Genomic DNA, 25,052 nt, shown 5'->3' on the forward strand with positions numbered 1-25,052 from the left:
TTACAATATTGCCTTGAATAGAAGGAAAAAAATAGAAACAATCAAATATGTTTCAGGAAAAAAAAGAATGAGTTAGCTCTTTATGTACTGACCTGGAAGAGACTCACAATATGTAAAGAAAAATGACATGTTGCAAAACAGTAGGTGCATTATGATCCAGTTTATATGTTTTAAATATACATTTGTGTGTGAGGGCTTACATATGATATGACTATCACACCAAATCCTTGACACCACAGCCAAAGTTAAGTTCACACAGAGAAAATATAGCACCAGAGCTGCTTTGTTTGTGTGACTTCCTGCTTTGTTTTTATGATAATGGGGAAAAATGGATGATGAGAATGGTATGAATATGAGCTCTGTGTTAATCAAAGTATTGGCAATTGTAAGAAAAGAAAATCCATCCTCTTGAAGAAATGCTGTATATAATCAAATGCTAATATGCCCAGTGACATTTAGGTTTTGTTGCTGTTCTTTTAAGAGTTACTGAAATCCCCATGGGAAGAAAAAAAAATTGCTTCGAAGTTCTAAACTCTCTAGCTCAAACCCCTTTTCTTATTAAAGCAATTTATGATGCAATTTTTAAAAAGCCAGACAAGATTCCCAAAGAATATAATTATTGATATAGAGCAAAAAATTATATTCAGAAAAACCCTAAGAAGCCTAAAAACTGAAGACTTCATAGCACACAGAACATGGATGTTACTTTTTTACAAAACCCACAAAAATGAGATAAGAAGAATAAAATCAAGATATAAACCCATAAGGTCCGAGAGAATGTAAGAGCACACAATAGTGCAAAGAGGCGTCAATACAGTTTCCATAGTGCAAAGAGACATCAATACACTTTTCCTTACTGAAAAGTAGGAAGAAACTGAAAAAGCTGAACACCAAGTGTGGGGATGAGAAGGCAAATATAAAGCAAGTCTCTTGTTTCCATGAAACCCAGAAACACTCAGCCACCGGAGGTACCCGCTACCTCCAAAAGTTGGACAGGGAACTGCAAACAGGAGTGTCTAAAATCCTATAAGAGGGAGTTACACCTCCACATCCTCTTCCCCATCTCATGCATCCAGACAACTACCCTTCCCTGCCCCAGCAAGAGATGAGACATTTATTCTTTGGGGAGAAAAAAACAAGAAAGCAAAAAACAAACAAACTCAATCAAAAAGACTTCAGGTCAGCCCTTCTCAACGAGTGTTCAGGAGAAAATTTGTCCCTAACACCCTAAAGCATTCATTGAATACAATACATCAGTTTCTCTTGTAGGCTTCTAAAACAGTACCAACTATGTACCATTGTTGAGTGAACTGAAGAAAGAAAATAGATATTCAATTAATTTTCTGTAGGGTTTCAATCTCTTGTAAAACTTGGGTTGAAAAGCCCACTCTAGATGCTGACACCAGGCATAGAGGAGGGCCGCTTAGAAGGGGAGGGGAAGAGAAGGAGAAAGGTACAACACTGAAAGTCTCCATACTTAATGGACTCCTAGCCCCTTTTGTGGCTCTGCCCCCAGAATGGCATTGACCAAGTATATTATCTTCCTTTCTACCCAGGGCCCTGGAAGGAGATTGAAAGAGTCTTACCTGAACAAACCGAAGTGCCTCAGAAGAAAAGACCAATGCATAAGGTCTTTTGTGAGGACCCGAGAAAATGTCAGTACCCCACTTCATTTCTCTATGTGGCTCTCCTCCATCCATTCACACAGACCTTCTGTCATCTTCAGATTGCCTCACTTTTAATTAAACAGATCAACAGATAGTTGAAGAAACTACCTTAAAACTTGAAAATCAGAGAAGAAAGCACACAAACAGATGAAGAAATTGTCTTTGAGAACTAGAACTCAGGAGTAGAGAGGAGTGGAGCAAAGAAACCCACTTTTCATTTATAAGTCTTGTTGAATTGTTTAACTTTTGAATCTATATCCATGTATTTTTGTGATTATATTATATGTACATTTTTAAAGAAAGAATGTTTCAGGAATAAACATTCAACTATACAGAATTCTGGGCAGTAATTTTTTTACATATTTGATATGCTTCTGTTATGCTTAAATTTTCACAGTAATTGTATGTTTTAAATTTTTTAAACAAAATGCAAATATTAAAAAAAAAATGAGTAATGCATTCAGGCATAGGCAAGGCTGCCTGAGCACACAGAATGGCAGGGCTGAGGGATAACCCTAGCTCCTTAGTTTCTTCCAGTTGTTGAAAGGGGCACTCAAGTAAGTGATTTTAAAATAACCCTTAAGTCTGAAGTAGCAGCATCAGTGAGGATCTAACAAGAACAGCCACAGCACAGACTTGCAGAGTTTGCAAAGCAGGTGTCACACTCTTGCAAGCCACTAAGGGGTAAGACGCTAACGACTGGGTGGCAAAACTAAATAATAGCGATCTTTGCAATTCCTACTGATCTGAGCTCAGAAGTACATTGCTGCCCTCTCTCTTACTTTCCCATCCACAAGTATGGAAACTCCCCCTGCAAGGGAATTATAATAGGAGTAAAGTATTCCCTGAAGGGAGAATAGCAAAAACTTGAGACTAGTGCCTGCATCTTTGTAATCCTGGGGAAACTTGCCACTATCCCAGTAGGAATCAGGAGATATCCAAGAGATTAAAAAGGCAGAGGAAAAGCTGGAGATCTTCTAATGACAGAACCAGAGCCTTCTCCAGGGAAACTAGAATTTAGCTCCAAGACTGAGAAAACAAAGTTGATTAATGAGCATTGTACTACAGAATACCCCCTTGAAACTGATTTTGCCCCACAAAGCAGCATCCCACCGTTTTGAGAATACTTGTTCAAATGACTTTGGCTTCTCTGGTGGAAAAAAGAAAACAAAAAAATAACATTTTTTCTCTAAGATGACTAAAGACATGAAATTTAAATTCCAGACTTGTACCCACTGTAGTCAGCAGAAAGCTCTGCCAATACAGACAGCTTATTTGGGAAATATCCACAGCAGCAAAGTCCTAGAGCAAATATGTGTAGATTTCTTGTCTTTGAAATTAGAGAGAAAGAAACTTGAGACATAGTGTGATGACCCATCATGGCACTCAATGTACACAAGTCAACCAACCATACCAAGGGTTCGAAAAACATCCGAAACCCCCTAGTGTTATGGGAGAAATTGTTTTCCATGCATGGGTTTTCTATTCAAATCTACTAAGGTGAAAAAAAAATGTGGCTCCTATAAGAAATTTTCACTAAAGCTGGTTACAAAACTCTGAGACCAGTCCCAAGAAGTCCCCCAATCTGAAAAATTCGACAAATATAACTGAACTTGTTGGTGATGGTGCAACCTGAGCTACCGGATGGCTGATACCAGAATCCATCCTGACCCAGCCATATCAGTTATCTATTGCCACGATACTGCTACATAAATACAACCACAAAATATCAGTGGCTTATATTAATAAACATTTATTTTGCTCACAAGTTGACAGTACACCTGGTTGATCCCGATGCTCCAGGACTTAACTGATCTTGGCTGGATTCATTCATGAATCAGCAGTTAGCTAGAAGTTCAGCTGGGGTCTGGTGGGTCTAGTACAACCTCAATATTCAGTTGGGATATTTCCTGTCTGATTCAGGTACTCAATCCAGCAGGCTAGCTCCGCCTTTTCTTGTGAAGGAGGCTGGAATCTGAGAGAATGAATGAGGGCTCTTGGGGCCCAGGCTCAAAATGGCCATATCTTATCTGCTGTATTTTATTGGCCAAAGCAAATTACAGGCCAGCCCACATTCCACAGAGGGGAAATAGACTCCACCTTTTTATAGGAAGCGCTAATATTTTGCATTACAAGCAGCATGTTTACAAAGAGGGATGATCGATGCAGACCTTTAGGGCAATCAGCCTTCCACACCAGCATCTTGATGGTCAGAGAATTAGTTCTGTGAGTAAACCAAATGAACTTGGTTAAAGACAATGTGGTATTCTGGAAGATTAAAAAGAATGATTCGTGAGAAAACCACAGAAATCTGAATGAAGCCTACAGTTTAGTTAATAGTAATATTAATTCATTTGTTTTGACAAATTCACCGGGGTTATATAAGATGTTAACATAAGGAGGAGCTGGGTGAAGGGTGTATGGAAAATCTGTACTCTCTTTGTAACTTTTCTGTGAAGCTAAAATTAATTCAGCATAAGACATTTATTTTTTAAAGAACATGATAAAAAGGAACTTGCAGTATAGGCCATTTGGGTAGCAGTGCCCTTGAGTGTGTGCACCACTGAGTCATGGAGAATCCTCCATCCTCTATTCAGAAACCCCTGCGGCCTGGGAAAATTTGGCAGCATGTGGGGCACTGAAAAGCTCAGCAGATGGCTTGGCCAGGGCCACCTCTCTGCAGACCTCCAAGACAACAGCAATGCTGAAGGCTAGGGGCTGTGCCAGCATCCTTTCTCAGTGTGACCAAAAGGGTGTTGACCCAGCTGGCTCTGGTGGTTACGGGAGATGCCACATGGCCACATGGCTGCAGTGCTTGGGAAATTCTCTTTTTTCCCTTTATGAAGGGAACGAAATCCAGACTTAGCCATGTCCATCTGACTTTCTGAGTGTGACAAATTGTGATCTTCACCATGTAGCAGCTCTGAGTCTGATGTGGAAACTAAATCAGACACATAAACACACAATTACAGTACAGTGTGACGGAGTCTGTATAGTGAACATATGTTTCTTGTCTGCTCCACTCTCTTCCTTCAGAAAAGCCCAACCTCCTTCCACCTTTGCCTCTAGGCTCCAGAGGTAGATAAGCATATGACATATGTCTCAGACCTGGCTGTTCAGAGTAACTCATCCCTCTGGCTACTGCAAGTGATCAGGGAGATTAGCCCCAAATTGAGTGCCAATCAGACCTTCTTCATCATTTTTGACATAAGATTTCTGGGAAAAGACGGGTCTTTCTTTCTCTGGTACCAGAAAGAGTTATAAAAATAGAGACTTTCTGAAGCTACAGACCACCAGAGGGAAGAGCCAAGATATGGATAGAGAAAGTCTTCATAATGTAGTTTAAACCCCTAGATGCAGCCAAGCCTGATGCCAGAGATACCCCTTAGACTTTCGTATTTCCAGCCATAATCTAGCTTGAGCTGAGTTTCTCTCATTTGCACCCAAAACAATCCTGCCAAATGCAGAGATGGGTATCTGGAAGTGGGGTGCCGGAATTAACAGGCATTAAAATGAAAAGAAAGCCTGACAACAGGTGAGACCCTGGGCAGTCAACACTGGGATGTTAGTGGTGCCTGTTAAGTGGTAGCAAAGCAGCAGGGAAGGTTTTTCCTTGTTGTTCCTGGGACTCAACTAATTCATTTCCGTGTGTCTGCAGGTATCTTTTGACAAAGTTAAAATGGGCTGACCGTATTTTGCAGCCTTTATTATGCTAGAAGCTTCAGACCAAGCTGTCCCTCTACAGCAGAAAGGGAAGGGCCTACGTAGCCTCACCAAAGAGATCGTTTCTCCCTCCAGCAATCCTTGAGAAGACACAAAGTATGGGTTTTCTGTTTTGAAAGGAGATCAATTTCCTGCAGGAACAGCAGGAGCACTGGGGGAATCCTAATTTCCTAGGCCCTTACCAAAAACTTCTGGCTATGTACTCCCCACCTTAAAAGACAGGCTCATTTTAAAGAGACAGCCCCTCTCATTATGCCAGCCCATGGTTCTAAGTGCAGCGACCAAGAGGCAATAAGGTAAAGACATTATTCAGAGACAGAAACTCCAAAACCAGCTTGGATTTAAAGAACATGCCATGGTAGATCCCCAGTCTAATTGACTAGCCTGTTGAATTTCCGAATATCGAATAGTCTGGCCTCCCTCTGAGATTCTAAAGGTTATTTCTAGAGACTCGTCAAACCCTGCAGACAGGCTTGTTATAGATTGTTCAACCTCTAAAGCAATCTCCAGACCCCCAAACCTGCACCAAAAGAAAATGTGATACTGCTCCCCGGCAGCTCTTCCTGAACTTAGGTAAACTCAGGGGAAAGATTACCATGGCCTCGTTTTAGCCTGCCTCTGGCCCTAGCCCCAGTGCTGCATTCTCAGCAGTGAATCGGGCACTGCATTTTCATTCCCATCTGACTTGTGTGTCCAATTCACAATTGATCCACAATGTGCAAAAGAAGAAAAGTGAGTAATTAAGTTCTGCTCCAAACCCCAGCCCTGAGGAGTTGGTATTTTATCCTGTAGGCCTTGAGGAAGAGTGAGGGCTTATCACCAGTTTTAAGGAGGTTTAATACAGATAAGACTTGCGGTGTGTTTTGTAAAGGCAATGGCGGCAACATGGTAGATTGGTAGGAAAAGGGTAGGACTGAAAATGAACCTAAAATTAGTAAGCAACAGCAATTTAAAAATAGCTAATATAGGCTTGAATTCAGAGTTGCAATGACTATGGTATAGCATTAAGGGACACCAGAAAGTATGCAGAAAATGGAACAGCTTGCCAATATCAGAAACACAGCAAGAAGAACTCCTCCTGTAAGATAGCATGAAGATTAAACTTCATAGACTGTAAATGGATGCAAGTCCCTTGTTTTGTTTTTGTTGGAGGGAGGGAAGAAGCAGACACCTGGAATTCTATCTGAAACAGAAAGAAAGATTTTTAAGTATTAAATACTTGTTTATTTTTCACTTGAAAAGGATTTGTACTGAAAATTGTCAAGATCTATAGGTGCTCTTAAGGGATTTTGGCAACATATACACAAAAGAATGCCTTGGTTACCTACTGAAATGCAGCTCATGGGCCCTAAAACCTTAGCAGGTGTTTGAGAGCCTCTAGGTCCACTGCACAAGGTTTTTGGCTAGAAAATGAGGCTAATTACATTCTTTCTGAGTTCCCTTTCACCTGGATGACAGCATAGTATGAAGTGATTCTAAAGGACTTAAGAGACAATAGAAACAGATCAGAAAAGCTGAAATCAAAATATATTTTCATAATTTATAAAAGCTTGAAGAGATGATTACTTGCCCAACAGAGTTGGCCTGAGCCTTAGTCCTTCAACATCCCTTCCCTCACTAAGATTCTGTGAAATAATGTATTCCTCTAAATGCTATACCTTTCCTTTTTTGCCACCGCTTCACGTTAATCCCTAAATAGTGTTAAATAAATGTCCATTGGTCTATCAGGCAAATGTTGATTCAGTGTGGCAATTGTAGTCCATCTATCACATAGGGTCTATGCAAGGATTGAATGAAATTTTGCAGGTTAAGTGCTTAGCTTAGTTCCTGGCATATAATAAGCACTCACAGATGATGGCTATCTTCAATTACATATAACATTGAAAATTGTAATTTTAGCTACAAAAGAAGTTAGCAAAATGACACTTTTATTATTTTAAGTATCTATTAACCCACCCCATTTTCACTCCAGTTTCTACTTCTTTGTGCTTTGATTGCCCAAAATTAAATATTAAAATTAAATTTATCCAAGAATTTGAAGACTTAGATGCTTAGCTTTTAAAAAACAAAAAACATAATGGCAATCAAAATCCCACCCAAGCACTCTTTGGCTAAGTCCGAGAGTGTTATTCACTAGCACAGTTATGCTCCTAATCCTTTGCAAAGAGCAAAACTTCTTTCTCATAATCAAGGCTAAGGCTTTAAGTTCTTTCCCAGAACTGCCTTGAAGTTCTTTCTTCAACTTGGCCAGCTGCACTTGAATTCAAGATTTCCGCCCTAGAAAGAATGTAGTTATGTCCAAGTGGGATGAGTCATTGAATTCCAAGAAGAAAATATTTTATCTGTTTAAGAGGAGCAGTGGAGAGTTCCATTTTTATGGTGAAACAGTGCTTGAAGTAGGCCAGGATGAAAGCCATCCCATCTCATCTCATTTCCTCTTTTTCATGCCTTGCAACTGTGAGAGGAGGGGAAGAATTGACTAGAAAGTATTTGAACTCTGGCCATAGGCCACTTGGCTTTATAGATTTACCAAGTAATCTTCGCAAATAAGAAAAAGTCCTTGAGTAATAGTATGCAACATTAAGCCCCTCAAGGATGCTCATTAAATGCTTGCTGGCTGTGTGTAGAAGTCTTAAGCCCCATCAAGTCATGCTGCCCTATTGGTAACTCTAGACTACATCACATCTCCACCTTCTTTAGACTCTGTATAGGAACCTATGACCCTATTTTTTGAAATTTACAACAGTTTATTAGCTCTCCAGCATTAACTATATGAAGATGAGTTTTCATTGAGTAGCTTGTTGAGAGAATGATATTTTCAGATGGACATATGAATATGTGAATCACTCAGGTTTTCTTTGTGAAATAACATTGCTGAGGATGAGTCCATTTCATCTTGTCAATGCTCTTCTTCATATTTAATCATTGCATTTACCTTTAGAAAGGTAAAGGAGATAATATTAATTCCATTTGATACAATCATGTAATAGGCATTTAAGGAACACCTACTATATGCAAGCTACTCTACTAGGTACTTTGGGAATACAAAGCTGAGTAACACTTAGTCCCTGCTGTCCAGTGGTTTTTAATAGCAGAGGAAAGACAAAACAAAAGCACATATAACTACAATACAAGGTGGACTATGAAAAGATTTTGATTGTTATGTATAAACTGATGGGAAAGCATCAAAGGATTGTTGTATGCAAGAGAGTGACATGATTGTAACTGCATTTTAGAAAAATTACCCTGGCCAGACACGGTGGCTGACACCTGTGATTTCAGTACTTTGGGAAGCCAAGGTGGGCAGATCACTTGAGTTCAGGAGTTCAAGGCCAGCCTGTCTAACATGGTGAAACTCTATCTCTACCAAAAATACAAAAATTAGCCAGTTTTGGTGGTGTGTGCCTGTAGTCCCAGCTGCTGGAGAGGCTGAGGCAAGAGAATCACTAGAACCTGGGAGGCAGAGGTTGCAGCGAGCTGAGATTGTGCCACTGCACTCCAGTCTAGGTGACAGAGCTAGACTCCGTCTCAAAAAAACAAAAAAGAAGAAAAATCACCTTGCCAGAAGGATGAAGGGACAGATTGAAAGGGGGCAAGCAAGGCAAACAGCATTAGGAAGTTTGAAGTCCCATGATCTTCAAGTTGGAGGCCCAGGAAAGCCAGTAGGTAAACTCCAGTCCAAGCACAGAAGAGCTATGTCCTACCTCAAGCAGTCAGGCAGAGAGGGAGTATTCAACCTTCTCCCTTTTGTGTCCTATTTAGATCTCAATGGATTAAATGATGCCCACCTACACTGCAGAGGGACATCTGTTTTATTCAACCCACCAATTCAAATGCTAACGTCTTCTGGAAATACCCTCCCATACACACCCAAAAATAATGTTTAACCACATACCTGGGCATCCCATGGCCTAATCAAGCTGACACATAAAATTAACCATCATAGGAAGCTACTGTAATAATAGAGGCAAGATATGAAAGAGGTCTAACCTAAGGTAAACAATACAGAGGGAATGAAGGAAATGTATTAAAATATTTCAGTGAGAGAAAATGAATAGGTCTGGGTGGCAAATGATTGACTGATGTGTGGCAAATGATTGATTGATGGGTGGCAAGTGATTGATAAGGGATGCTGAGGGAATATGAGATAGAGCGAAGACCTCTACCTTTGGCAGCAGAGTGGGTTCACTGCAGGAGAGCATGGCAGAGATGGAGAAAGGCATCTGGGCGAGGCCGAGACAGAGGAGCATCAGAAGTGCTCAGGGAACAAGGACAGCACTCTGATGGAGAGTGGGGTACACATAGTAGGAGAATGGCAGAGGAGGTTGGAAAAGGAGGCTGAGCACCTGCAATGGTCAAGTTTAGGAATCAACTTAACCCAATTAAGGGATACCTAGTTAGCTGGCAAAGCATTGCTTCTGAGTGTGTCTGTGAGGGTGTTTCTGAAGGAGATTGGCATGTGAGTCTGTGAACTGAGCGAGGAAGATCCCCCCTCAATGTAGGTGGGCACCATCTGATTAGTTAGGGGTCCAGGTAGAACAAAAAAAGTGGAGGAGGGGCAAATTTCTTCTCTGCCCTCCAGATCCAGGATGTTCTTCTCCTACCCTTGGGCATCAGAACTCTAGGTTGTCTGGCTTTCGGACTCCAGGATTCACACAGGTGACCCTGGGTACTCAAGCCTTCAGCTTCAAACTGAGAATTTTACCATCAGCATCCCTGGTTATGAGGTTTTGAATTTGGGCTGAGCCACACTATCCACCTCCCTAGTTCTCCAGCTTGCAGAGGGCCTCTGGTGGTACTTCTCAGCCTTCATAACCATGTGAGCCAATTCCCCTAGTAAATCCCTTCTCATATATATATATATAGGTTCTGTCTCTCTGGAAAACCCTGACTATTACAGCACTTTGAATGCCACGCACAGAGGTTAGACTTTAATTCAGTGAGCAATGGAGAGGCTTTTAAATCATAGAACAACATGATTGAAGCTGTTCTTTTGGAAAATTAATATGATCAATGAAGAGGCCTAGATTCCAAAAGGTTAATTGCTAAGACACCTAGTTAGTGCAGAGATGGGACTAAATGGAAGTCTTCAGAATCCTGACCTATTTTGTGCAATGAGGAAGAATATTGCCTATTTCATAGAATTCTAAATATGTACTCCTCTCTCCAATAAGTCTTCCTTCCTTACTGAATTCCACAGCCTTCATGCTTATCTTGGGCCAGACATTTAGCACACAAAGAGAATGAATGGATGCTTCTAGTATTTTTTTATTAATGCCCCAACAGCCCAATTCTATGTTGTTCCAATCATAATGTTTAAAAAATACCTGCTAAATGTAGATAAAGGCAATGGTTTTGTAAGACTCCTTCAAAGGTGGAAATCTACTAGGAATAAAGTAAAAATAAATTTTAAAATTACTTAAAAATAATAAATTGGTTTACAAATACAAATTAGCATTATTAAGACAACAATACTAAGAATTATATTTCATATTTTCTGTGATAAGGGTTGTTTCATACATGAGTTTATTTTGTCTTCATAAATACCTATTTGATGTATGAGGAAACTGAGTCTTAGAAAGGTTAAGTAACTTACTCAATACCACATAGTAAATGGTAGAGTCAGGATTTAAACCCAAATCCAACTCCAGACCCCAGCCCTTAAGTGGTCTGCTATTCTGCCCTTCAGAATCATTTTCTCGAGAAGGTTCAAAGGAAGCTAAGAGGAAAGCAGCAAATTTTATTTTTTATAAATGCAATAAACAGTGATTTTCTTGCAGCTGTGTAGGCCATTATAGCAAACAGTTGTCTTTTACTCAGCGCGCCAGAGAGAACCTACCAACTCAAATCGCAACTCCCAATTGCAACTGAACTATCTGGGAAGAACAACAAGTTCCTATCACATGGGAAATGAAGACTGGAGAAGAGGACAGAATGAGAGGGGAGGGAACTGCCATTAACCTCACTTATTTTAAACAGCACTTAGATGAACAAAAACAATCAGGAAATTAAAATAAACCCAATTCTAATCTGTATGTGTGTTGTGTGCATTTGCGTGCTTATGTGTATGTATGTACTCACAAAGAATGCGAGGGAAGTACTGGAAAACCAAACAACCAAATTCAACAAAAGGCAGTGATCTTACCTCTTAACTTCTGAGCTATTTTCATGCCATGAAATGCTGCATTTTGGCTCTTTTTGTTTCGTGAAGGCCCTTGGGTAGATTTTTTATGAATATCATTATTCGCTAAAGTGAATTTAGTAGAGAAAGCCCCAAGGGAGCAAGATGATGAGTTTTTTAAACAAACATTTTATAATATAATTTTACATTAACATCTCTCTTTATCGTGTTTATTCATGACCAGACAGTGAATTTTAAATCAGCTCCTTTTGTAATCCATCTTGAGAAGAATGAAGATGGAACCTGATGAAAGGAAGAGGAACCATTAAAAAAAAAATACCATGATTGAAGCAATATGTGGAGAAGGGGATGAGAAAGAGGCAATTTGACAAAAGAAAATAAAAAATGAGGTGATTAGAGCATGTGAAATTTAATTTTTTTCTAGTACTCATTCTTCAATTTTTTCCAACATATTGACCTATATTCTCAATTTCACAGTATTATCTAGATTATATCAGAGTGTTGGACTATTGTTATATCAAATTATGTAGCCATTTGGTGATGCAATTGGTTGCAAAGTAATTAATGACAACTCCAAAATAAATTAGTGTTCATTCAGAGGAAGAGTGTAGGCTGAAGTAAAGGATGAGAATGAAAGAAAAGGATGTGGAACAGTGGAAAGGAACCACTCATACACACAAGAAATGGTTTCTTAGTCACCAAGGTATATGTTTAAATTTTATGTCTAAGTTGCTAAAAGCAGGAAAAAAAAACAAATAGTTTAAGAAGGAAGAAGTAGTGAATCTAAAAGATGTTGTTGCTGTAGCTATTTAGAACTAAGAAGTTACATAGTATAATATACCATGAAAGTAAATGTATATATGTATGTATTTATTTATTTATTTTATTTTTATTTTTATTTTTGAGACAGAGTCTCACTCTGTCGCCCAGGCTGGAGTGCAGTGGTGTGATCTCGGCTCACTGCAAGCTCCGCCTCCCGGGTTCACACCATTCTCCTGCTTCAGTCTCCTGAGTAGCTGGGACCACAGGTGCCCGCCACCACGCCCGGCTAATTTTTTGTACTTTTAGTAGAGACGGGGTTTCACTGTGTTAGCCAGGATGGTCTCGATCTCCTGACCTCGTGATCCACCCGTCTCGGCCTCCCAAAGTGCTGGGATTACAGGTGTGAGCCACCACGCCCGGCCAGTAAATGTATTTAATAAGAGAAGAAATGGAAAATGTCAAATAAAGCAACATAATAATTTCAATAATGCGCTGACTCTTAAAATGTTGTAAGTCTACATGAAGACTTGAGGGCAGCTGATTCTAGAATATCCAAACCTGAAACAAAATTATTTATTGACGTGACAGATTTACTGAGATCATATGAACATTATCATATATTTTATAAGTGAGACAAAGGTCTTTAACATAAAAATGAATTTTTAGACTCAGTAAGTCAAACAAGTTGTTGAAGAAAATAAAAAAGGCCTGGCTCTAGGATAACCAACAATATTACTAGAAATCATTTATAATAACTCTCCTTTCCTGATTTTTCTAGAAATAGTAGTTTTACACTAGAAAACTTGGAAGGACTTACCTCAAACAGTTGTGTAAAAATCCACATTTCTCCCAATAGTGATTTCAAAGCAAGAAAAACTTATTCCTGTTTAACTTTTTTTTCACCAGGCTTAGAAAAGGAGATGCTATGGTCAGTCTTGAAAACGCCCATCAGTCAATTCTAAACAACCTTGAAAGATTATCTTTTAGACTCTAACATGAGACCAACAGAAATAAAATAATCCACTTTTAGAAAAAGACATTTTTTTCTAAATATTATTGTCTTTAGAAATTATATTAACTTGCTGCATTCTTCTGATTAAAAAATACATATTAAATTACACTGTAGCCTATTTTGCTAAAATCAGAAATTGTTTAGATCAAGTAAAGAGGCCAGCTAGTCCAAAGAGGAGCCTGGGAAAGACCCAGACAAGCATCACCCTGGCTCCAAGGAGACATCAAATCAGATGGCAGCAATGAGGTGACTCTCCTGTGTGGTGAATCACCACAGCTCATCTCTGTCTGGAAATGGCAATGCAAGAGTAACTTACACTTACTTGCATTATTGATAGCTGGATCTTCAGACCTAGACTTGGAAAAGGCTTTCCACTACTGTATTAATGCATTCTTGCACTGCTATAAAGAAGTACCTGAGATTAGGTAATTTATTTATTTATTTTTTTTAAAAAAGAGGTTTAATTGGCTCATGGTTATGCAGGCTGTATAAGAAGCATAGTGGTATCTGCTTCTGGGAAGGCCTCCGGAAGCTTCCAATCATGGCGGAAGGAGAAAGCAGAGCAGAGCAATCACATGGCAAAAGCAGGAGCAAGAAAGAGAGAACATGGCAAGAAAGTGCTGCACACATTAAATGACCCACATCTCAAGAGAGCTCTCTATCACAACAGCAGCAGCAAGAGGCTGATGCTAAACCATTCAAGAGACCTGCATCACCACGATCAAAGCACCTCCCACCAGGTTCCACCTCCACCAATGGGGATTACAATTCAACACGAGATCTGGGCAGGGAAAAATATGCAAACTAGACAACAACTGAGCTTTTTTGTAAGAGAGAAGATGAAAGACTAAGAGAAGTCTCCCTCCCTTCTTAATCAATGCCCCTAAAGACTGCAGCTTGGAGATCAGGGAAATGACAAGAGTTTGTACCTAGTAGAAGTCACAGCCAGTAACAGCAGTGCCCCACTTCTGAATCCTTCACATCTGCTTTTGCACTCTGCCTCCTTTAAAGTCCTACCCCAGATCTCCCTACCAACAATTAATACGTAATTACTGTGTATCTACTATGTGCCTGGGAATATGCTGTCACTTAATATAGTATAAAAGCATTTTTGCTCAGCTTGCCACATAAAAACTCACCAAAAAAATCTAAAACTATACAGATAGAATGTCTCCCACTTCAGTGAAATACAGAAACTGTCATAACCACAAGTCACACACTATAAGGCCAACCTAGGAGGTATTGTGTGAGGATTGATTCAGGAAGCCTACCTAGGGGCCAGCTCCTCAGACCCTAGGCAGAATGAAGACATCCCCTACAACAAGGGAACCAGTAATCTCTGAACTGAAGCCTTGAATTCTCAGTGTGAGGACAGATCATGGGAAAGGCAGAAAATGTTCTTGAACAGTCACAATGCAACATCACAAAACCAAAGAGAGCAGAGGGAGCTGTAGGAGAAAGCAGGACATCTTATCTTTTCTTGGGATGATTTCCCTGTTATCTAAGGGAAAAAGCCAGGGGAAGAGTTGAGTGGAGGGAGGAAATGAAACAGTGGTGAGCAGAGAACAACAAGCCTGTGATCCCAATGGCTTTGCTGGTACCTATGCTATCCTCTGCTTCCTGAAAAGCAAAGGGATATTGTTCCCCCAGGCAAAAGGAGAATAGATTTGATGAAGGGAGAAAGTTCTCAAGACAAGAAACTCTAAGGGAGCCAATGGATATCTATGGCTCATCCACCACTACTACCACCTCCATGTTGGCATCACCCCAGCACTACCTCTGCACACACACACATACACACACACATGTACAGACACACCAGGGACAGAAGTAAGGTCAGGCAAGCAAGCCTAGGGAAACCCTAAAAGTGAGCTTCCTCCTTCAATTTTACACCCCAGGAGCCTTGTTTTTGCTTCACTTTAATCTCTCTGTGTCCTGACATACACAAACACTCCTATTTGTCAATAAACAACGGGTCCCATTCAAAAATGACGAATTCATATAGGAAAGGGAAAAGATAAAGTAAGAGACAAATAGCTCTCCCTGGTCTCATAGGAAAAACAGGCAAAATTAGATTACCAAATCCTGGGCTTGGACCAACCTCTGAGGCCAAGGAGTTGGGATTATCCCCACTCAAACTTTTCAGACTAAAACTTGCAGGGGGAGAAGGAAGTTCCCTAAAGAGATACTAGGAAAACAAATGACAACCTTGGTTTTCATAACTTTAGTTAACTGTTAGTATTATGAAAGAAGTACTTCTCCAGGTATTGACTGCCATAGGGCAAATAAAAAATACATTTCATATTTTTTGAGTTTAAGGAGGATAGTAACTGAAATTAAAATCTGAAGTTGAAGTTGCCTTAGCTAATAGCAACTACCTTTTACTGAGCAGCTACTGTGTGCAAGGTAATATGTGATACTTGTACCATCTCAGGCAATCCTCATTAAAACCCTATAAGACAGGCATCATTTTTTCTTTTAAAAAGAGAAAATTGAGGCCCTAGGTGGTTATTTAATGTCGTGCCAGTCACCTATTGACTCCAGTAGGGATAGTACTGTGTCTGAGAAGCCAAAGAAGAGACTTGCAGACAGGGAATGACACACAGAGTTTATTGGGGGCGCTTACACACAGGGATAGTACAGAGGCGGCAGACTGGATGAGGGAACCACTACCATTTGTAAAATCCATACAATTTATATAGCATTTTCTCATAGCAACCTCCATTTAACCTAAAACAAGGGCCTCCCAATCCCCTGTATGACCTACATTCCAAAGAATGGGCAAGGGGTTCAATTGTCCTTCATGGATAAGATCAGTCTCTGGATTGCCCACTCCCAGATTCCTTAGCTCAGAATTCTGAACCAATGCTCTGCTTAAACCATAGGTCATCCTTATGGTATGCTTCAGTTACAGCTGTCAGGTGCCTCTGCCATACATTTAATTGGACAATTTCATACAACTAAAAATGGCAGCACTGAAATTTGAATTCAGGTCACAAATTTTTAATAACTAAAAGATTAGGGGTTCAGGGTGGGGTTTGGAGCCCATATCCTGTCTCTCTTTTGGAAAGTAAGAAACCTACAATGTCCTAAAAAATGGCACAAACACCCAAAGAATGAAAATCTAAATGGAGATTAGCATCACCCTCCTTAGAGGCTGGCAAGTGGAGTCAAAGTAGAATCTTTTGCAAACACGTGGGAGAACTAAACTGAAGTCTGAAGGCCAATGGGGTCTCCTCTCCTTCTCTGAATCAAGACTTTGGGGTCTACCCTAGAAAGAGATTAGACAAACAACTCAGAACCATGACTAGCTGCTGGGCACAGGATCACGGGTCAGCCTCACACAATCAGACACTGATGCGATGGCAAGAGCGAGAGAAAAAATGGCTCTGTTTCCTTCTAGAAATCTTCCGCAGACCCATTTCCAGGTCCATGCTTACCTCACAGGAAAACAGAAGCAAAGAAAGCCCTGGCCCTCTTACCAACATATGTCACAGATGGGGGAAAGGGGCCATTCCACAAAACACAAGGACCCTGATCCCACAGACAAGCCTGCCCAGGAACAGTGGGCTTCCCAACAATCACATTGCCTACTTTCTTTCACTTAGAGCATCCTTAGTAAGGAGGAGAAAGAGGCCAGAAGTTCCCTTCATAAGCCTGCCCCCATAGGGAACAAGTGTTGGAAGGCAGAAGTGTGGGCACACGTTTGTTCCTTTTTCTACAAGCTAAAGCAGGAGCATGTGGCTGGCAGGAGAAAGGTTCTCTCCTGCACTGGGAAGAAAGCACGTGAGTCGGCAGGTTCAGAGCTCCCTGAGATGGGGGATGGGAAGACCCTGTTGGCGGCCCGCCATATCCCCTCCACCCATGCAGAAGGTAACTATGGTACTATTCTTGTTTAAATGCCTTTCTACCTCTCTCCACCTGTGTAGGCAATCTCTGACAGTGGAAAAGGCTTGGCAGGCTGGAAATTGCCCCAGAAGGAACCCTCAATTAATGAAGGGTAGGAAATGGTGGATAAATGCAGAGCCATAGGAGGGTTCTGAAATGTGTTCCACAGTCTTTCAGAAGGTCCCTAGAAGGATGAAGCTCCAATTGCTCCCAGCAATAGCCCGCTCATTACCACACTTTGTAGCGGTTTTTTCCCTTCTTTTATCTCTTCTGCCACTGTCTTGCAGTGCCTCCTGGGATCACATCCCAAAGAAACTGCTTATATGCAAACCCTTGACACAAGTTCAGTTTTGGGTGGAGGTCACCCTAAGAAAGGACCTTCCAGGAGGGAGATATCACTTCCACGCTGCTACTCCAAGCCCTCTTCATTACAAGTGAGAGAGCTGCTTAACCTGAGTCAATGGAAGGTCAAGCAAGTCGTTACACTGTCTGGCTGCAGGGCTTAACTAAGTTTCAACAGGTGTTGTCTCCAGGCACCACAGGTGAAGCTTGAGGATGAGGTGGCATTATGGCTTGAAGGTCTCCAGCCTTCCACCATCTTAGTAACAGGAGTAGTATCCAGGTAGTGGCAATGTTAGGAAGTCTAGTGTTTCAATATACTCTCATGAAAAAGAGAAGTAACAAATTCTCAAAAGAAATCTTATGGACTTGAAAGGCAAGTTGTAGAAACTTTATGTTTAATCCAAGCCCAGATAGTCAGTACATAAGTTCAGAAACTTATAGTCCATATTTTTTTTTCTAAATAATGGGACCACAGTTTCCTACTTGGCATAACAATAATAATGCTTAATTTCAGGGTTGTGACAAATAAATGAGATTGCAGTCTTAGCCCAGTGCCTGACACAATGTTAGCATTCAACAAGTGTAACTTCTCTTTCCACTTCCATAAACGTGAGTATCCTTCCACCTCCCCACCTCCCCAAGAAACTGGGATTTATGTTGGTCTCTAGCTCAGCCTGAATATATTATTCACAGATATTTTATTATTGTCACTACCAGTTTTTAAGGACCACCTCTAGGTTCTTATGTTTCAAATAAAATATTGTTGAAATGAAAACCAAATTAAGCCCTGTCGTTTTTTACAGACTTCTTAAGCTTTCTGATTTCTAGCAACATGAAATTCTAGGTAAAAAGCTATCTTTAACTGGTTTTTTAAAATCAAGTCTACAGTGATTGATCCACCTGGTTCCTCAGTCAAAAGAAGGAACATCAGAAGAGCCTACTTCTAGAGCTTGGAGAGCAGGGGTAAGCCAGATAATGCATCTTTCACCAAAGGAAAGCTCCACTTCACAGAGAAGACTAGGCATAGCAAGAAGAGGTGCTGACTTCTATTTTACATGACATATAATTATTTCCATTGCTTCTCCTCTTATTTAGTGGAGACAAACTTGTGTTTCTATAAGTCAATCTCATTAGCTAGATCTAGTTCTTGGCTTTGTTAGCATCCAAAGAACATTTATTTTTCCTTTCCTATTTACATGTTTCAAATTCCCATCCTACAATGATTTCTCCCCTCTCTGTACATTCATGTATTTCTCACATGGTTTCTCTCTCTCCCAAGACCATGGTGCCATCTCTTTTCTTCCTATTAGCTTGCTACACCAAAGTCATTACAGGAACAGGCTATCTCTATAATGCCTTACTGAAAATGCAGTGAAAACCTCCACAGCAGCTGTGTCCCTGGATGAGACACAAGGTCCCAACTGATGTTTTCATATTCAGTCCACATTGTGCTCAGGGCCTCACTAAGAGGATTTGTAAGCTTTCATAAGCGTGTTCTTTAATGGCCGACACAAATGTTTTTACTCTTCACTCTTCCCACTTCTCTAAAATTAACAAGAGGAAACCTCTTGTAATGCTAGTAGAAGAATAATACAGGCCTGGATAATAATAAATCAATTTCCTCATCGCTTCACCAAATGAAATATTCAGCCCCAACTGGGCGTGGTGGCTCACGCTTGTAATCCCTACACTTTGGGAGGCTGAGGCTGGTGGATCACCTGAGGTTGGGAGTTCGAGACCAGCCTGGCCAACATGGTGAAATCCTGTCTCTACTAAAAATACAAAAATAGCCCAGCATTGCGATGGGCATCTGTAATCCCAGCTACTTGGGAGGCTGAGGCAGGAGAATCACTTGAACCAGGAAGGCGGAGGTTGCATTGAGCCAAGATTGTGCCATTGCACTTGAGCCTGGGTGAAGGAGCAAGACTTCATCTCAAAAAAAAAAAAAAAAAAAAAAAAGAAAAAGAAATATTCAACACCAAGTTGCTGAGCCCAGTCTGGGTGGTGCTCCTCCCAGGCTCCCCAAAGCCCCACTCCGTAGGTGCAGGCTTACAGACTTCCCTAACAATTGCTGCAGGCCGCAACCTCAAACTCACAGCAAACAGGAAGCAGGAGGTGCTGTCACATGTAACAGGGTCAGAGCTTCAAGCCCCCCGAAAAGCTCAATGCCAGATTTCCATTCTCTGCCCCTGATGATGCCCTGCACTTTCTTAACTGTGCAGCTCAGAATCCTGTTTCTCACACACAGACCAAGGACACCATCTGCCCCACACTCACCGCAGGAAAGCATTGTTGGTAACATTCCTGAAATTTAGTCATCCAACCTCTACTAGACTATTTCCAGAAGGCAGCAAACCCAGCAGGCCTTCAGGGTCAATGTGAACAGAGTCTGCTCCCTCTTTCACATCTCATTTTGTCTCGTCTGCTGCAAGCTAAACTGCCCTGGGTCCTTCCCTCACTCTCAGTTTAACACATCTTGTAGATTCTTCTCTCTTAGTTTCTCTACTGTTAGCACACTTGAGTTTCAAAGCTGCTTTCAAAATCAAGGGTGCTCACCACTCCGGCTACCATTATTGATTCAATGTTACAGATATATTATTATTTGTCACTGGTCTCCACCATGATAGGCAAACGCCAGGGGCTTTAGGAGTGATTATTTAATATTCCTCATTACATACTAGAATACCTACTGGCTACTATTTAGCTGCTTCTTCCTGTTATTTTTTTTCAAAGAATTGAGAAGGAGAATGAGACCAAAAAACAAACAAACAAAACAGCACATCTATTTTCCTGAAAAATCAAAACATACCTTATAAATGTCAAACTATTTTCCAGATTTTTCAGTTTGATATGACACCATTACTGAAAAGAATTATCAGCAAGAACTAAAGAGCAATGCAAATGAATTCAACAAGGACTGGAGGAAAATGTGTATTAAAATGCAAGGAAAATTTACGTGACACAAGGGGCCAAACATTAAGGAAGATCACACTGAGTGTAGCTAAACATGGGAGCCAAACTGTTTTTAAATTTTGATTATGTGTCCATAGACAACATGCAACCGTGGAAGTAGATATTAAGAAAGCAGGAAACTCAGACTAGGGTACTTCCCATACGAAGTGGGCAAGTGCTAGACCTTGGGAGGTCAATGTGTTTTAGAATCACTGCACAGCAAGCTGAGAAAAGAGAAGGAGAAATAGAAGGAAGGCAAGGAGAGAAGGAAGGAAAAGAGGAAGAATTAAATCAGCAACAGAGCAAACCATGCCTAAGTGCCTCATGCAACTACTGTTTCTGCCAAAAGAATAGAAAATGATGAGTGCTTTATTTTCAATAACTCATCTAACAACAATCTCTGTTATTTAGCCACTGGAATGATTTACAGGAGAATTAGCAGAAACCCTCCCCATCTATGTTATCTGATGTGGATTTGCAAAAGGAACATAACATAAATATTCTAAAATGAGAATGCTGTAAGAATCATAACCTATGCACACCCAAACCTACCATCGAACACAGATAAATATAAAAAAGAATTATTCTTCCCCAATTTCAGAGTATGCCTAGTTTGGTATGAGGAGGAAGAAGTATCTATGGGTTTGTACTGTTCTGCTTTGTTTTTGTTTTGTTTTGTTCTGCTCTGTTTTGTGTTTCAGGAGGTAGCATCTGTTGAGAGACTTTTAAAAATGGAAAGAATAGCTACTGCAGGTTTAGCAGAGACACATAAAAAGCTGTCTTTCCTGAATTGCAAACAGCAGCAGAAAAAAACAGGAGAAAGTAACTAAAAGGTCATTTCACACTCACAGCATTCTGAGTTTGGGGTTTTCCTTTTTCCTTTGGCCACTACATTGCATTCCATTTACATGTTGTTTTCTTGATTTAGTCGAGAAAAACAAGCAAATCAAATGCAATTACTTGCCCGAGTTCCCCTAGCTTAACATCATGAGAATTTGCGGTTGTTTTTAATGCATTTGGGATGCTCCTTCAGGCTATCAACAAACTCTCTCCTATGTTTACGAATTTATTTACTACTTTGGTGTTTCTACTCTCTTCACTCTTCCAGACGGATTTCAATGGCATCTCTCCACCTTCTCTACCGTATGTAAAAAAGCACACCTGATGTTCACCCTCTGCTGTTGCTCTGCATTAGCACAAGAATAAAATGAGCAGAGGCATTTTAAAACATAAGAAACATACATACTAGACATGTTTTGAAAGCAGTAAAAGACTTCGCAAATTTTTCTTGTTCTCCGATTAAGTTAACGGAAGTTTTTAAATAGTCAACATGTATTCAGTTTACACCTACTACACGCCCAGAACTATAACCAGGCTCTGTAAGGGATGTGGCATTTTTAAGTACAGCACATGGTCCTTGTTCCTACAGAGTTTAAATTTAACTGAAACAATTTAGAGATCATTGAAGGGACCCACAGGAGGTAGGGAGGCCTCAGGAGGACCAGAAGCAAGACCTTGAACAATTAGGATTCCTGGAGAGGCAAAAAGAGAGGAATTTAACCTCGAACAGGAAGATTAAAAGCACGAGGGAGGGAACACTCTGGGAATTTTCAGGACTACAGAGTAGACCTAAAACGAAGCAAGCAGAGAAAGCCAATTAACATGTTAAAAGAGAGTTTCAATTATTTCAATTCTATGAGAAGGTCATTTTTCTTCTCTTTAGGACATGAAATATTATGAATAGACATTAAATTTTTTTCTCACTTATCTCAGGCTTTTTTTTTTAATACTAATACTTAATTTTTTCAGAGCAATTTTAGGCTCACAGCAAAATTAAGAGAAAGGTACAGAGATTTCCCATATATATCCCCTGTCCCCTGACATACACAGACTCCATTATCAACATTCCCCACCAGATTGGTACATTTGTACAACTGATGACCCTACATTGACACAACATAGTCCCCTAAAGTCCCTAGTTTACATTAGGGTTCTCTCTTGGTGATATACATTCTGTGAGTTTGAACAAATGTACAATGACATGTATCCACCATTATAATATCTATCATTAAGGGCAGTTCGCTACCCTGAAAATTCTCTGTGATAGACCTATTTTCTTTAATGCACAAATTGCTTTTTTTTTTTTTTTTTTTTTTTTTGTAGCAAACTACATGGAGGACTTGAAGTAGTGTTTCCTAATAACCAAAGCATGACCTCTTTACTCCTGAAACCTCATGACAGCAGCATATCTTTCTCACACAGCCCATTCTTACTGCTCAGCCTCAAAATAGTGGCATGGGTGGTGATATGGTGTGGCTGTGTCCCCACCCAAATCTCAAATTGAATTGTATCTCCCAGAATTCCCACATGTTGTGGGAGGGACCCAGGGGGAGGTAATTGAATCATGGGAGCCAGTCTTTCCTGTGCTAGTCTCTTGATAGTGAATAAGTCTCACAAGATCTGATGGGTTTATCCGGGGTTTCTGCTTTTGCTTCTTCCTCATCTTACTCCTGCTGCCTCCAGGTAAGAAGTACCTTTTGCCTCCTGCTGTGATTCTGAGGCCTCCCCAGCTATGTAGAAATGTTAAGTCCGATTAAACCTCTTTTCGTTCCCAGTTTTCGGTATGTCTTTATCAGCAGTGTGAAAACAAACTAATACAGTAAATTGGTACCAGTAGAGTGGGGTGTTTCTGAAAAAGATACCTGAAAATGTGGAAGCAACTTTAGAACTGGAGAATAGACAGAGGTTGGAACAGTTTGGAAGGTTCAGAAGAAAACAAGAAAATATGGAAAAGTTTGGAACTTCCTAGAGATTTGTTGAATGGCTTTGACCAAAAGAATAATAGAGATATGGACAATAAGGTCCAGGCTGAGGTGGTCTCAGATGGAGATGAACTTCTTGGGAACTGGAGCAAAGATGACTCCTGTTATGTTTTAGCAAACAGTCTGGTGGCATTTTTCCCCTGACGTAGAGATTTGTGGAACTCTGAACTTGAGAGAGATGATTTAGGGTATCTGGTGGAAGAAATTTCTAAGCAGCAAAGCATTCAAAATGTGACTTGGGTGCTGTTAAAAGCATTCCATTTTAAAAGGGAAACAGAGCATTAAAGTTTAGAAAATTTGCAGCCTGATGATGAAATCTAAATGAAGTAAAACCCCTTTTCCAGGGAGAAATTCAAGTCAGCTGCAGATTTGCATAAGTAGCAAGGAACCTAATGCTAATCCCCAAGACCCTGAGGAAAATGTCTCCAGGACATGTCAGAGACCTTCATAGCAGCCCCTCCCATCACAGGCTCAGAGACCAGGAGGAAAATGTGGTTCTGTGGGCCAGGCCCAGCGTCCCCATGCTGTGTGCAGCTTAGGGACTTGGTGCCCTGTGTGCCAGCCGCTACAGCCATGACTGAAAGGAGACGACATGTAGCTTGTGCTGTGGCTTCAGAGCAGGGAAGCCCCAAGCCTTTGCACCTTCCATGTGGTATTGAGTCTGCAGGTATACAGAAGTCAAGAATTGAGGCTTGGAAACCTCCGCCTAGATTTCAGAAGATGTATGGAAACACCTGGATGCCCAGGCAAAAGTTTGCTGCAGGGGTGGGGCCCTCATGGAGAACCTCTGCTAGGGCAGTACAGAAGGGAAATGTGGGGTCAGAGCCCACACACAGACTCCCTACTGGGGCACCACCTAGTGAAGCTGTGAGAAGGGGCGCACCATCCTCCAGATCCCAGAATGGTAGATCCACCTTCAGCTTGCACCTTGTGCCTGGAAAAGCCACAGACACGCAATGACAGCCCAAGAAAGCAGCCAGGAGGGAGGCTGTACCCTGCAATGCCACAGGGGTGGAGCTGCCCAAGATCAAGGGAGCCCACCTATTGCATCATCGTGACCTGGATGTGAGACCTGGAGTCAAAGGAGATCATTTTGGAGCTTTAAATTTTGACTGCCTCGCTGGATTTAGGACTTGCATGGGGCTTTGTTTTAGCCAATTTCTCTCATTTGGAATGGCTGTATTTACCCAATACCTGTATCCCCATTGTATCAGGGAGTAACTAGCTTGCTTTTGATTTTACAGGCTCATAGGTGGAAGGGACTTGCCTTGTCTCAGATGAGACTTTGGACTGTGGACTTTTGGGTTAATGCTGAAATGAATTAAGACTTTTGGGGACTGTTGGGAAGGCGTTATTGGTTTTGAAACGTGAGGACATGAGATTTGGAGGGGCCAGGGATGGAATGATATGGTTTGGCTGTGTCCCCACCCAAATCTCAAATTGAATTGTATCTCCCAGAATTCCCACGTTGTGGGAGGGACCCAGGGGAAGGTAATTGAATCATGGGGGCTGCTGTTTCCTGTGCTAGTCTCATGATAGTGAATAAGTCTCGTGAAATCTGATGGGTTTATCAGGGGTTTCTGCTTTTGCTTCTTCTTCATTCTCTCTTGCTGCCACCATGTAAGAAGTGCCTTTCACCCTCCACCATGATTTTGAGGTCTCCCAAGCCATGTGGAACTGTGAGTCAAATTAAACCTCCTTTTCTTCCCAGTCTCAGGCATGTCTTTATCAGTAAAGACAGA

At 40.8% G+C, this 25,052-nt stretch overlaps 1 long non-coding RNA gene across 1 annotated transcript in view; it reads left to right on the forward strand.

Annotated features, from left to right (window-relative positions):
• The window catches only part of LOC141409005 (uncharacterized), a 47,974-nt gene extending 45,972 nt beyond the window's left edge, over nt 1–2,002 (forward strand). Inside the window, exon 2 of the long non-coding RNA XR_012427029.1 lies at nt 1,557–2,002. This is a non-coding gene — a long non-coding RNA (uncharacterized lncRNA). The remainder of the gene's footprint in view (nt 1–1,556) is intronic.
• The last annotated feature ends 23,050 nt before the right edge of the window (nt 2,003–25,052 follow it).

Source organism: Macaca fascicularis, chromosome 17 (assembly GCF_037993035.2).
Source record: "Macaca fascicularis isolate 582-1 chromosome 17, T2T-MFA8v1.1".
NCBI lineage: Eukaryota > Metazoa > Chordata > Mammalia > Primates > Cercopithecidae > Macaca > Macaca fascicularis.